This window comes from Schistocerca cancellata, chromosome 1 (genome assembly GCF_023864275.1).
Source record: "Schistocerca cancellata isolate TAMUIC-IGC-003103 chromosome 1, iqSchCanc2.1, whole genome shotgun sequence".
Taxonomy (NCBI): Eukaryota; Metazoa; Arthropoda; class Insecta; order Orthoptera; family Acrididae; genus Schistocerca; species Schistocerca cancellata.
Genome location: NC_064626.1, coordinates 260,460,541 through 260,475,321, shown reverse-complemented (window position 1 = coordinate 260,475,321; position 14,781 = coordinate 260,460,541). Strand labels below are relative to the sequence as shown.

General features: G+C 37.8%; 1 long non-coding RNA gene across 6 annotated transcripts in view; it reads right to left on the bottom strand.

Annotated features, from left to right (window-relative positions):
- The window catches only part of LOC126170775 (uncharacterized), a 296,049-nt gene that overhangs the window by 172,433 nt on the left and 108,835 nt on the right, over positions 1-14,781 (bottom strand). The window contains exon 2 of one of the 6 annotated variants that reach the window (XR_007535463.1): positions 13,076-13,344. The exons of the other annotated variants lie outside the window; for them this stretch is intronic. This is a non-coding gene — a long non-coding RNA (uncharacterized LOC126170775). The remainder of the gene's footprint in view (positions 1-13,075; positions 13,345-14,781) is intronic. 6 annotated transcript variants of the gene reach the window in all.

Genomic DNA, 14,781 nt, shown 5'->3' with positions numbered 1-14,781 from the left:
CAAATTTTAATACTAACACCATCACACTCCTGAAAGCCACTCTCCATTACCAACATCAAGTTTCACCTTCATCATCTACATTTTCAATATTTCCTGTTCTCAACATCAGTACAACTCATTTGCCTAATAGGGATACCAATAAAACTTCTTACCCCGTCACACACAAATACTTCCTCACTATCATTATTCTCCACCACACAAACTGAAATAATTAATTCTATGGCTTGGGAAAGGGCTACGTCCTCACACACACACACCTCCATCCTAAATTTCACCTCACATCAGGTATCTACATCATTTAGACACACATCATAAATTAGCATAATTTCTTAATGTTGGATATGCGTGGGAGCTTCTCGTTCCAAACAACAATCAGAATCTATACCTCAATGTGAACGGCCATCAATTACACTTTCTGTACAGCTTACATATACCGCCACCTTTACTACAACAACAGACTTTCCTTTTCTCTCTACATCTCCAATAGGGCCTTCGAACACCTTCTACTCTCTTCCTAATTTAAACAGTCAGGGGTCTTACTCTCATCACCTGGCTCATACAAAACTCCAAAACCTCAATAATGCAACTCTCACAATCATATTTTATAACAGATCTCAAACATTACCAGCTTGCTAGTCATTGTTTCTTACATCTATACACTCCAACCACACCTATGTTCAATCACCTCTAAGAACTCTTGGGACTCATTCTCACTTTACTTAAACCTATGCCTTCTTCAACACATCATGACTCACTCTACACTTGTATATACTACCTTCAGTCAGACTTCCTTCTTTTCACAGGGCACCTACCATTAATTCGCAAACAATTATTATAAATCATCCACATTTCTGCTCAACTCAGGTCTCCTCCTACTCTGCCATACACAGCGTGTCAACTGCACCAATACCTAGTCCTTCATTTACATTCTAATCTCCAACATGCTACCAGCTCACATAAGGGACATCCAAGGATTAAGAATTGCCTGGGCAATGGGAATCTCCATCTCATACACTTTAAACTCCATTCTCACAAAATACTCTCTTTTCAGTGATTTCAGCTCATACACATCACCTACATTCCAAATATTTTGAGAATCAAACTATAAACCCTTATCAACTATCCTAATTTTTAGGGGATCAATCTACAGGGGGAACAAAATTTCTTTCATAACAATCAAACCAACATCCATTTTTTCTCTTTTTTTCTTTCCATTCTCACTCTAAATTCTCTCATCCTCGCTACCTCATCCAAAGTGAATTATTATTTGATGGGTCTTCTATTCGTACATCTCTCTACGAATTTCAAAGGATATTTTACTCTCTGGGACAATACATTTTCACCTCTATGGATTATCATTTCGTCAAGTCACACACACTACTAAATCACCATATCACTAACTGTCCAAACTCAATTTTGTAGGCAGGACGTACAGGGGCAACAATAGTTCACAAACCATTCACCACCAAACTCGATTTGTCAGCAATTCGCCTTCATCACACCTCTTTATTACCACACCTCATTCCTACCTTTTTTACATGTTCTCTGGGGTATTGTTTTATATCCTCATCTAAACATCAACCTCTACACTGACACAACATTTTTTTACCTTCTCTGCAACATTCTTCAACCTCCTATTATACCACCTGTACAAAATTTAACATCAACTTCACCTCACTCAAGTTTTCAACTCTACTTCAAACCAGACACCATCGGTTACTCCATGCTTTCTTAAACCAGAACATCACTACTTCATTACCTTCATCATTTCTAATTACCACATTATTCCAATTTCATAAACCTCCAAGTCACACACATACCAACTACTTCGTACACACTCTCTCATATGTTACATGTCTCCACTATATAACTTCCTCTCGTATTCCAAATATTGAGGGACTGTACTTCCTGCACCTTTCTACCTCCATAACACATCTCAAAGGGTAAATTCTTTTACACTAAGCCACAACTAACAAAATAACCTGACACAATATAAACCTTATTTCTAATCTTACCAATAACCAAGGGTCGCTCAGTGCCTCTTTATTTACTAGTCTTCACTGTATTTCACTTTACAATAGCTAATAACCTCTCCACAATTTGACTCCATATAACTTCTACAAATTTTAATACTAACACCATCACACTCCTGAAAGCCACTCTCCATTACCAACATCAAGTTTCACCTTCATCATCTACATTTTCAATATTTCCTGTTCTCAACATCAGTACAACTCATTTGCCTAATAGGGATACCAATAAAACTTCTTACCCCGTCACACACAAATACTTCCTCACTATCATTATTCTCCACCACACAAACTGAAATAATTAATTCTATGGCTTGGGAAAGGGCCACGTCCTCACACACACACACCTCCATCCTAAATTTCACCTCACATCAGGTATCTACATCATTTCGACACACATCGTAAATCAGCATAATTTCTTAATGTTGGATTTGCGTAAGAGCTTCTCGTTCCAAACAATAATAAGAATCTATACCTCAATGGGAACGGCCATCAATTACACTTCCTGTACATCTTACATATACCGCAGCCTTAACTACGACAACAGACTTTCCTTTTCTCTCTACATCTCCAATAGGGCCTTCGAAAACCTTCTACTCTCTTCCTAATTTAAACAGTCAGGGGTCTTACTCTCATCACCTGGCTCATACAAAACTCCAAAACCTCAATAATGCAACTCTCACAATCATATTTTATAACAGGTCTCAAACATTACCAACTTGCTAGTCATTGTTTCTTACATCTATACACTCAAACCACACCTATGTTCAATCACCTCTAAGAACTCTTGGGACTCATTCTCACTTTACTTAAACCAATGCCTTCTTCAACACATCATGACTCACTCTACACTTGTATATACTACCTTCAGTCATACTTCCTTCTTTTCACAGGGCACCTACCATTAATTCGCAAACAATTATTATAAATCATCCACATTTCTGCTCAGCTCAGGTCTCCTCCTACTCTGCCATACACAGCGTGTCAACTGCACCAATACCTAGTCCTTCATTTACATTCTAATCTCCAACATGCTACCAGCTCACATAAGGGACATCCAAGGATTAAGAATTGCCTGGGCAATGGGAATCTCCATCTCATACACTTTAAACTCCATTCTCACAAAATACTCTCTTTTCAGTGATTTCAGCTCATACACATCACCTACATTCCAAATATTTTGAGAATCAAACTATAAACCCTTATCAACTATCCTAATTTTTAGGGGATCAATCTACAGGAGGAACAAAATTTCTTTCATAACAATCGAACCAACATCCATTTTTTCTCTTTTTTACTTTCCATACTCGCTCTAAATTCTCTCATCCTCGCTACCTCATCCAAAGTGAATTATTATTTGATGGGTCTTCTATTCGTACATCTCTCTACGAATTTCAAAGGATATTTTACTCTCTGGGACAATACATTTTCACCTCTATGGATTATCATTTCGTCAAGTCACACACACTACTAAATCACCATATCATATCACTAACTGTCTAAACTCAATTTTGTAGGCAGGACGTACAGGGGCAACAATAGTTCACAAACCATTCACCACCAAACTCAATTTGTCAGCAATTCGCCTTCACTTCATCACACCTCTCTACTACCACACCTCATTCCTTTTTATACATGTTCTCTGGGGTATTGTTTTATATCCTCATCTAAACATCAACCTCTACACTGACACAACATTTTTTTACCTTCTCTGCAACATTCTTCAACCTTCTATTATACCACCTGTACCAAAATTAACATCAACTTCACCTCACTCAAGTTTTTAACTCTACTTCAAACCAGACACCATCGGTTACTCCATGCTTTCGTAAACCAGAACATCACTACTTCATTACCTTCATCATTTCTAATTACCACATTATTCCAATTTCATAAACCTCCAAGTCACACACATACCAACTACTTCGTACACACTCTCTCATATGTTACATGTCTCCACTATATAACTTCCTCTCATATTCTAAATATTGAGGGACTGTACTTCCTACACCTTTCTACCTCCATAACACATCTCAAAGGGTAAATTCTTTTACACTAAGCCACAACTAACAAAATACCCTACACAATATAAACCTTATTTCTAATCTTACCAATAACCAAGGGTCGCTCAGTGCCTCTTTATTTACTAGTCTTCACTGTATTTCACTTTACAATAGCTAATAACCTCTCCACAATTTGACTCCTTATAACTTCTACAAATTTTAATACTAACACCATCACACTCCTGAAAGCCACTCTCCATTACCAACATCAAGTTTCACCTTCATCATCTACATTTTCAATATTTCCTGTCCTCAACATCAGTACAACTCATTTGCCTAATAGGGATACCAATAAATCTTCTTATCCCGTCACACACAAATACTTCCTCACTATCACCTCCATCCTAAATTTCACCTCACATCAGGTATCTACATCATTTCGACACACATCGTAAATTAGCATAATTTCTTAATGTTGGATTTGCGTGGGAGCTTCTCGTTCCAAGCAACAATCAGAATCTATACCTCAATGGGAACGGCCATCAATTACACTTTCTGTACAGCTTACATATACCGCAACCTTTACTACGACAACAGACTTTCCTTTTCGCTCTACATCTCCAATAGGGCCTTCGAACACCTTCTACTCTCTTCCTAATTTAAACAGTCAAGGGTCTTACTCTCATCACCTGGCTCATACAAAACTCCAAAACCTCAATAATGCAACTCTCACAATCATATTTTACAACAGGTCTCAAACATTACCAACTTACTAGTCATTGTTTCTTACATCTATACACTCCAACCACACCTATGTTCAATCACCTCTAAAAACTCTTGGCACTCATTCTCACTTTACTTAAACCTATGCCTTCTTCTACACATCATGACTCACTCTACACTTGTATATACTACCTTCAGTCAGACTTCCTTCTTTTCACAGGGCACCTACCATTAATTCGCAAACAATTATTATAAATCATCCACATTTCTGCTCAACTCAGGTCTCCTCCTACTCTGCCATACACAGCGTGTCAACTGCACCAATACCTAGTTCTTCATTTACATTCTAATCTCCAACATGCTACCAGCTCACATAAGGGACATCCAAGGATTAAGAATTGCCTGGGCAATGGGAATCTCCACCTCATACACTTTAAACTCCATTCTGTCAAAATACTCTCTTTTCAGTGATTTCAGCTCATACACATCACCTACATTCCAAATATTTTGAGAATCAAACTATAAACCCTTATCAACTATCCTAATTTTTAGGGGATCAATCTACAGGGGGAACAAAATTTCCTTCATAACAATCAAACCAACATCCATTTTTTCTCTTTTTTACTTTCCATACTAACTCTAAATTCTCTCATCCTCGCTACCTCATCCAAAGTGAATTATTATTTGATGGGTCTTCTATTCGTACATCTCTCTACCAATTTCAAAGGATATGTTACTCTCTGGGACAATACATTTTCTCCTCTATGGATTATCATTTCGTCAAGTCACACACACTACTAAATCACCATATCACTATCTGTCCTAACTCAATTTTGTAGGCAGGACGTACAGGGGCAACAATAGTTCACAAACCATTCACCACCAAACTCAATTTGTCAGCAATTCGCCTTCACTTCATCACACCTCTTTACTACCACACCTCATTCGTTTTTACATGTTCTCTGGGGTATTGTTTTATATCCTCATCTAAACATCAACCTCTACACTGACACAACATTTTTTTACCTTCTCTGCAACATTCTTCAACCTTCTATTATACCACCTGTACGAAATTTAACATCAACTTCACCTCACTCAAGTTTTCAACTCTACCTCAAACCAGACACCATCGGTTACTCCATGCTTTCGTAAACCAGAACATCACTACTTCATTACCTTCATCATTTCTAATTACCACATTATTCCAATTTCATAAACCTCCAAGTCACACACATACCAACTACTTCGTACACACTCTCTCATATGTTACGTGTCTCCACTATATAACTTCCTCTCATATTCTAAATCTTGAGGGACTGTACTTCCTACACCTTTCTACCTCCATAACACATCTCAAAGGATAAATTCTTTTACACTAAGCCACAACAAACAAAATAACCAGACACAATATAAACCTTATTTACAATCTTACCAATAACCAAGATTCGCACAAGTGTCTCTTTATTTACTAGTCTTCACTGTATTTCACTTTACAATAGCTAATAACCTCTCCATAATTTGACTCCTTATAACTTCTACAAATTTTAATACTAACACCATCACACTCCTGAAAGCCACTCTCCATTACCAACATCAAGTTTCACCTTCATCATCTACATTTTCAATATTTCCTGTTCTCAACATCAGTACAACTCATTTGCCTAATAGGGATACCAATAAAACTTCTTATCCCGTCACACACAAATACTTCCTCAATATCATTATTCTCCACCACACAAACTGAAATAATTAATTCTATGGCTTGGGAAAGGGCCACGTCCTCACACACATACACACACCTCCATCCTAAATTTCACCTCACATCAGGTATCTACATCATTTCGACACACATCATAAATTAGCATAATTTCTTCATGTTGGATTTGCAAGGGAGATTCTCATTCCAAACAACAACCAGAATCTATACCTCAATGGGAACGGCCATCAATTACATTTTCTGTACAGCTTACATATACCGCAACCCTTACTACGACAACAGACTTTCCTTTTCTCTCTACATCTCCAATAGGGCCTTCGAACACCTTCTACTCTCTTCCTAATTTAAACAGTCAGGGGTCTTACTCTCATCACCTGGCTCATACAAAACTCCAAAACCTCAATAATGCAACTCTCACAATCATATTTTATAACAGATCTCAAACATTACCAACTTGCTAGTCACTGTTTCTTACATCTATACACTCCAACCACACCTATGTTCAATCACCTCTAAGAACTCTTGGGACTCATTCTCACTTTACTTAAACCTATGCCTTCTTCAACACATCATGACTCACTCTACACTTGTATATACTACCTTCAGTCAGACTTCCTTCTTTTCACAGGGCACCTACCATTAATTCGCAAACAATTATTATAAATCATCCACATTTCTGCTCAACTCAGGTCTCCTCCTACTCTGCCATACACAGCGTGTCAACTGCACCAATACCTAGTCCTTCATTTACATTCTAATCTCCAACATGCTACCAGCTCACATAAGGGACATCCAAGGATTAAGAATTGCCTGGGCAATGGGAATCTCCACCTCATACACTTTAAACTCCATTCTCACAAAATACTCTCTTTTCAGTGATTTCAGCTCATACACATCACCTACATTCCATATATTTTGAGAATCAAACTATAAACCCTTATCAACTATCCTAATTTTTAGGGGATCAATCTACAGGGGGAACAAAATTTCTTTCATAACAATCGAACCAACATCCATTTTTTCTCTTTTTACTTTCCATACTCACTCTAAATTCTCTCATCCTCGCTACCTCATCCAAAGTGAATTATTATTTGACGGGTCTTCTATTCATACATCTCTCTACGAATTTCAAAGGATATTTTACTCTCTGGGACAATACATATTCACCTCTATGGAATATCATTTCGTCAAGTCACACACAGTACTAAATCACCATATCACTAACTGTCCAAACTCAAATTTGTAGGCAGGACGTACAGGGGCAACAATAGTTCACAAACCATTCACCACCAAACTCTATTTGTCAGCAATTCACCTTCACTTCATCACACCTCTTTCCTACCACACCTCACTCCTACCTTTTTTACATGTTCTCTGGGGTATTGTTTTATATCCTCATCTAAACATCAACCTCTACACTGACACAACATTTTTTTACCTTCTCTGCAACATTCTTCAACCTTCTATTATACCACCTGTACAAAATTTAACATCAACTTCACCTCACTCAAGTTTTCAACTCTACTTCAAACCAGACACCATTGGTTACTCCATGCTTTCGTAAACCAGAACATCACTACTTCATTACCTTCATCATTTCTAATTACCACATTATTCCAATTTCATAAACCTCCAAGTCACACACATACCAACTACTTCGTACACACTCTCTCATATGTTACATGTCTCCACTATATAACTTCCTCTCGTATTCTAAATATTGAGGGACTGTACTTCCTACACCTTTCTACCTCCATAACACATCTCAAAGGGTTACCAACATCAAGTTTCACCTTCATCATCTACATTTTCAATATTTCCTGTTCTCAACATCAGTACAACTCATTTGCCTAATAGGGATACCAATAAAACTTCTTATCCCGTCACACACAAATACTTCCTCACTATCATTATTCTCCACCACACAAACTGAAATAATTAATTCTATGGCTTGGGAAAGGGCCACGTCCTCACACACACACACCTCCATCCTAAATTTCACCTCACATCAGGTATCTACATCATTTCGACACACATCGTAAATTAGCATAATTTCTTAATGTTGGATTTGCGTGGGAGCTTCTCGTTCCAAACAACAATCAGAATCTATACCTCAATGGGAACGGCCATCAATTACACTTTCTGTACAGCTTACATATAGCGCAACTTTTACTACAACAACAGACTTCCCTTTTCTCTCTACATCTCCAATAGGGCCTTCGAACACCTTCTACTCTCTTCCTAATTGAAACAATCAGGGGTCTTACTCTCATCACCTGGCTCATACAAAACTCCAAAACCTCAATAATGCAACTCTCACAATCATATTTTATAACAGGTCTCAAACATTACCAACTTGCTAGTCATTGTTTCTTACATCTATACACTCCAACCACACCTATGTTCAATCACCTCTAAGAACTCTTGAGACTCATTCTCACTTTACTTAAACCTATGCCTTCTTCAACACATCATGACTCACTCTACACTTGTATATACTACCTTCAGTCAGACTTCCTTCTTTTCACAGGGCACATACCATTAATTCGCAAACAATTATTATAAATCATCCACATTTCTGCTCAACTCAGGTCTCCCCTACTCTGGCATACATAGCGTGTCAACTGCACCAATACCTAGTCCTTCATTTACATTCTAATCTCCAACACGCTACCAGCTCACACAAGGGACATCCACGGATTAAGAATTGCCTGGGCAATGGGAATCTCCACCTCATACACTTTAAACTCCATTCTAACAAAATACTCTCTTTTCAGTGATTTCAGCTCATACACATCACCTACAATACAAATATTTTGAGAATCAACCTATAAACCCTTATCAACTATCCTAATTTTTAGGGGATCAATCTACAGGGGGAACAAAATTTCTTTCATAACAATCAAACCAACATCCATTTTTTCTCTTTTTTACTTTCCATACTCGCTCTAAATTCTCTCATCCTCGCTACCTCATCCAAAGTGAATTATTATTTGATTGGTCTTCTATTCGTACATCTCTCTACCAATTTCAAAGGATATTTTACTCTCTGGGCAATACATATTCACCTCTATGGAATATCATTTCGTCAAGTCACACACAGTACTAAATCACCATATCACTAACTGTCCAAACTCAAATTTGTAGGCAGGACGTACAGGGGCAACAATAGTTCACAAACCATTCACCACCAAACTCTATTTGTCAGCAATTCGCCTTCACTTCATCACACCTCTTTACTACCACACCTCATTCCTACCTTTTTTACATGTTCTCTGGGGTATTGTTTTATATCCTCATCTAAACATCAACCTCTACACTGACACAACATTTTTTTACCTTCTCTGCAACATTCTTCAACCTTCTATTATACCACCTGTACAAAATTTAACATCAACTTCACCTCACTCAAGTTTTCAACTCTACTTCAAACCAGACACCATTGGTTACTCCATGCTTTCGTAAACCAGAACATCACTACTTCATTACCTTCATCATTTCTAATTACCACATTATTCCAATTTCATAAACCTCCAAGTCACACACATACCAACTACTTCGTACACACTCTCTCATATGTTACATGTCTCCACTATATAACTTCCTCTCGTATTCTAAATATTGAGGGACTGTACTTCCTACACCTTTCTACCTCCATAACACATCTCAAAGGGTTACCAACATCAAGTTTCACCTTCATCATCTACATTTTCAATATTTCCTGTTCTCAACATCAGTACAACTCATTTGCCTAATAGGGATACCAATAAAACTTCTTATCCCGTCACACACAAATACTTCCTCACTATCATTATTCTCCACCACACAAACTGAAATAATTAATTCTATGGCTTGGGAAAGGGCCACGTCCTCACACACACACACCTCCATCCTAAATTTCACCTCACATCAGGTATCTACATCATTTCGACACACATCGTAAATTAGCATAATTTCTTAATGTTGGATTTGCGTGGGAGCTTCTCGTTCCAAACAACAATCAGAATCTATACCTCAATGGGAACGGCCATCAATTACACTTTCTGTACAGCTTACATATAGCGCAACTTTTACTACAACAACAGACTTCCCTTTTCTCTCTACATCTCCAATAGGGCCTTCGAACACCTTCTACTCTCTTCCTAATTGAAACAATCAGGGGTCTTACTCTCATCACCTGGCTCATACAAAACTCCAAAACCTCAATAATGCAACTCTCACAATCATATTTTATAACAGGTCTCAAACATTACCAACTTGCTAGTCATTGTTTCTTACATCTATACACTCCAACCACACCTATGTTCAATCACCTCTAAGAACTCTTGAGACTCATTCTCACTTTACTTAAACCTATGCCTTCTTCAACACATCATGACTCACTCTACACTTGTATATACTACCTTCAGTCAGACTTCCTTCTTTTCACAGGGCACATACCATTAATTCGCAAACAATTATTATAAATCATCCACATTTCTGCTCAACTCAGGTCTCCCCTACTCTGGCATACATAGCGTGTCAACTGCACCAATACCTAGTCCTTCATTTACATTCTAATCTCCAACACGCTACCAGCTCACACAAGGGACATCCACGGATTAAGAATTGCCTGGGCAATGGGAATCTCCACCTCATACACTTTAAACTCCATTCTAACAAAATACTCTCTTTTCAGTGATTTCAGCTCATACACATCACCTACAATACAAATATTTTGAGAATCAACCTATAAACCCTTATCAACTATCCTAATTTTTAGGGGATCAATCTACAGGGGGAACAAAATTTCTTTCATAACAATCAAACCAACATCCATTTTTTCTCTTTTTTACTTTCCATACTCGCTCTAAATTCTCTCATCCTCGCTACCTCATCCAAAGTGAATTATTATTTGATTGGTCTTCTATTCGTACATCTCTCTACCAATTTCAAAGGATATTTTACTCTCTGGGCAATACATATTCACCTCTATGGAATATCATTTCGTCAAGTCACACACAGTACTAAATCACCATATCACTAACTGTCCAAACTCAAATTTGTAGGCAGGACGTACAGGGGCAACAATAGTTCACAAACCATTCACCACCAAACTCTATTTGTCAGCAATTCGCCTTCACTTCATCACACCTCTTTACTACCACACCTCATTCCTACCTTTTTTACATGTTCTCTGGGGTATTGTTTTATATCCTCATCTAAACATCAACCTCTACACTGACACAACATTTTTTTACCTTCTCTGCAACATTCTTCAACCTTCTATTATACCACCTGTACAAAATTTAACATCAACTTCACCTCACTCAAGTTTTCAACTCTACTTCAAACCAGACACCATTGGTTACTCCATGCTTTCGTAAACCAGAACATCACTACTTCATTACCTTCATCATTTCTAATTACCACATTATTCCAATTTCATAAACCTCCAAGTCACACACATACCAACTACTTCGTACACACTCTCTCATATGTTACATGCCTCCACTATATAACTTCCTCTCGTATTCTAAATATTGAGGGACTGTACTTCCTACACCTTTCTACCTCCATAACACATCTCAAAGGGTTACCAACATCAAGTTTCACCTTCATCATCTACATTTTCAATATTTCCTGTTCTCAACATCAGTACAACTCATTTGCCTAATAGGGATACCAATAAAACTTCTTATCCCGTCACACACAAATACTTCCTCACTATCATTATTCTCCACCACACAAACTGAAATAATTAATTCTATGGCTTGGGAAAGGGCCACGTCCTCACACACACACACCTCCATCCTAAATTTCACCTCACATCAGGTATCTACATCATTTCGACACACATCGTAAATTAGCATAATTTCTTAATGTTGGATTTGCGTGGGAGCTTCTCGTTCCAAACAACAATCAGAATCTATACCTCAATGGGAACGGCCATCAATTACACTTTCTGTACAGCTTACATATAGCGCAACTTTTACTACAACAACAGACTTCCCTTTTCTCTCTACATCTCCAATAGGGCCTTCGAACACCTTCTACTCTCTTCCTAATTGAAACAATCAGGGGTCTTACTCTCATCACCTGGCTCATACAAAACTCCAAAACCTCAATAATGCAACTCTCACAATCATATTTTATAACAGGTCTCAAACATTACCAACTTGCTAGTCATTGTTTCTTACATCTATACACTCCAACCACACCTATGTTCAATCACCTCTAAGAACTCTTGAGACTCATTCTCACTTTACTTAAACCTATGCCTTCTTCAACACATCATGACTCACTCTACACTTGTATATACTACCTTCAGTCAGACTTCCTTCTTTTCACAGGGCACATACCATTAATTCGCAAACAATTATTATAAATCATCCACATTTCTGCTCAACTCAGGTCTCCCCTACTCTGCCATACATAGCGTGTCAACTGCACCAATACCTAGTCCTTCATTTACATTCTAATCTCCAACATGCTACCAGCTCACACAAGGGACATCCACGGATTAAGAATTGCCTGGGCAATGGGAATCTCCACCTCATACACTTTAAACTCCATTCTAACAAAATACTCTCTTTTCAGTGATTTCAGCTCATACACATCACCTACAATCCAAATATTTTGAGAATCAACCTATAAACCCTTATCAACTATCCTAATTTTTAGGGGATCAATCTACAGGGGGAACAAAATTTCTTTCATAACAATCAAACCAACATCCATTTTTTCTCTTTTTTACTTTCCATACTCGCTCTAAATTCTCTCATCCTCGCTACCTCATCCAAAGTGAATTATTATTTGATTGGTCTTCTATTCGTACATCTCTCTACCAATTTCAAAGGATATTTTACTCTCTGGGACAATACATATTCACCTCTATGGAATATCATTTCGTCAAGTCACACACAGTACTAAATCACCATATCACTAACTGTCCAAACTCAAATTTGTAGGCAGGACGTACAGGGGCAACAATAGTTCACAAACCATTCACCACCAAACTCAATTTGTCAGCAATTCGCCTTCACTTCATCACACCTCTTTACTACCACACCTCATTCCTACCTTTTTTACATGTTCTCTGGGGTATTGTTTTATATCCTCATCTAAACATCAACCTCTACACTGACACAACATTTTTTTACCTTCTCTGCAACATTCTTCAACCTTCTATTATACCACCTGTACAAAATTTAACATCAACTTCACCTCACTCCAGTTTTCAACTCTACTTCAAACCAGACACCATTGGTTACTCCATGCTTTCGTAAACCAGAACATCACTACTTCATTACCTTCATCATTTCTAATTACCACATTATTCCAATTTCATAAACCTCCAAGTCACACACATACCAACTACTTCGTACACACTCTCTCATATGTTACATGTCTCCACTATATAACTTCCTCTCGTATTCTAAATATTGAGGGACTGTACTTCCTACACCTTTCTACCTCCATAACACATCTCAAAGGGTTACCAACATCAAGTTTCACCTTCATCATCTACATTTTCAATATTTCCTGTTCTCAACATCAGTACAACTCATTTGCCTAATAGGGATACCAATAAAACTTCTTATCCCGTCACACACAAATACTTCCTCACTATCATTATTCTCCACCACACAAACTGAAATAATTAATTCTATGGCTTGGGAAAGGGCCACGTCCTCACACACACACACCTCCATCCTAAATTTCACCTCACATCAGGTATCTACATCATTTCGACACACATCGTAAATTAGCATAATTTCTTAATGTTGGATTTGCGTGGGAGCTTCTCGTTCCAAACAACAATCAGAATCTATACCTCAATGGGAACGGCCATCAATTACACTTTCTGTACAGCTTACATATAGCGCAACTTTTACTACAACAACAGACTTCCCTTTTCTCTCTACATCTCCAATAGGGCCTTCGAACACCTTCTACTCTCTTCCTAATTGAAACAATCAGGGGTCTTACTCTCATCACCTGGCTCATACAAAACTCCAAAACCTCAATAATGCAACTCTCACAATCATATTTTATAACAGGTCTCAAACATTACCAACTTGCTAGTCATTGTTTCTTACATCTATACACTCCAACCACACCTATGTTCAATCACCTCTAAGAACTCTTGAGACTCATTCTCACTTTACTTAAACCTATGCCTTCTTCAACACATCATGACTCACTCTACACTTGTATATACTACCTTCAGTCAGACTTCCTTCTTTTCACAGGGCACATACCACTAATTCGCAAACAATTATTATAAATCATCCACATTTCTGCTCAACTCAGGTCTCCCCTACTC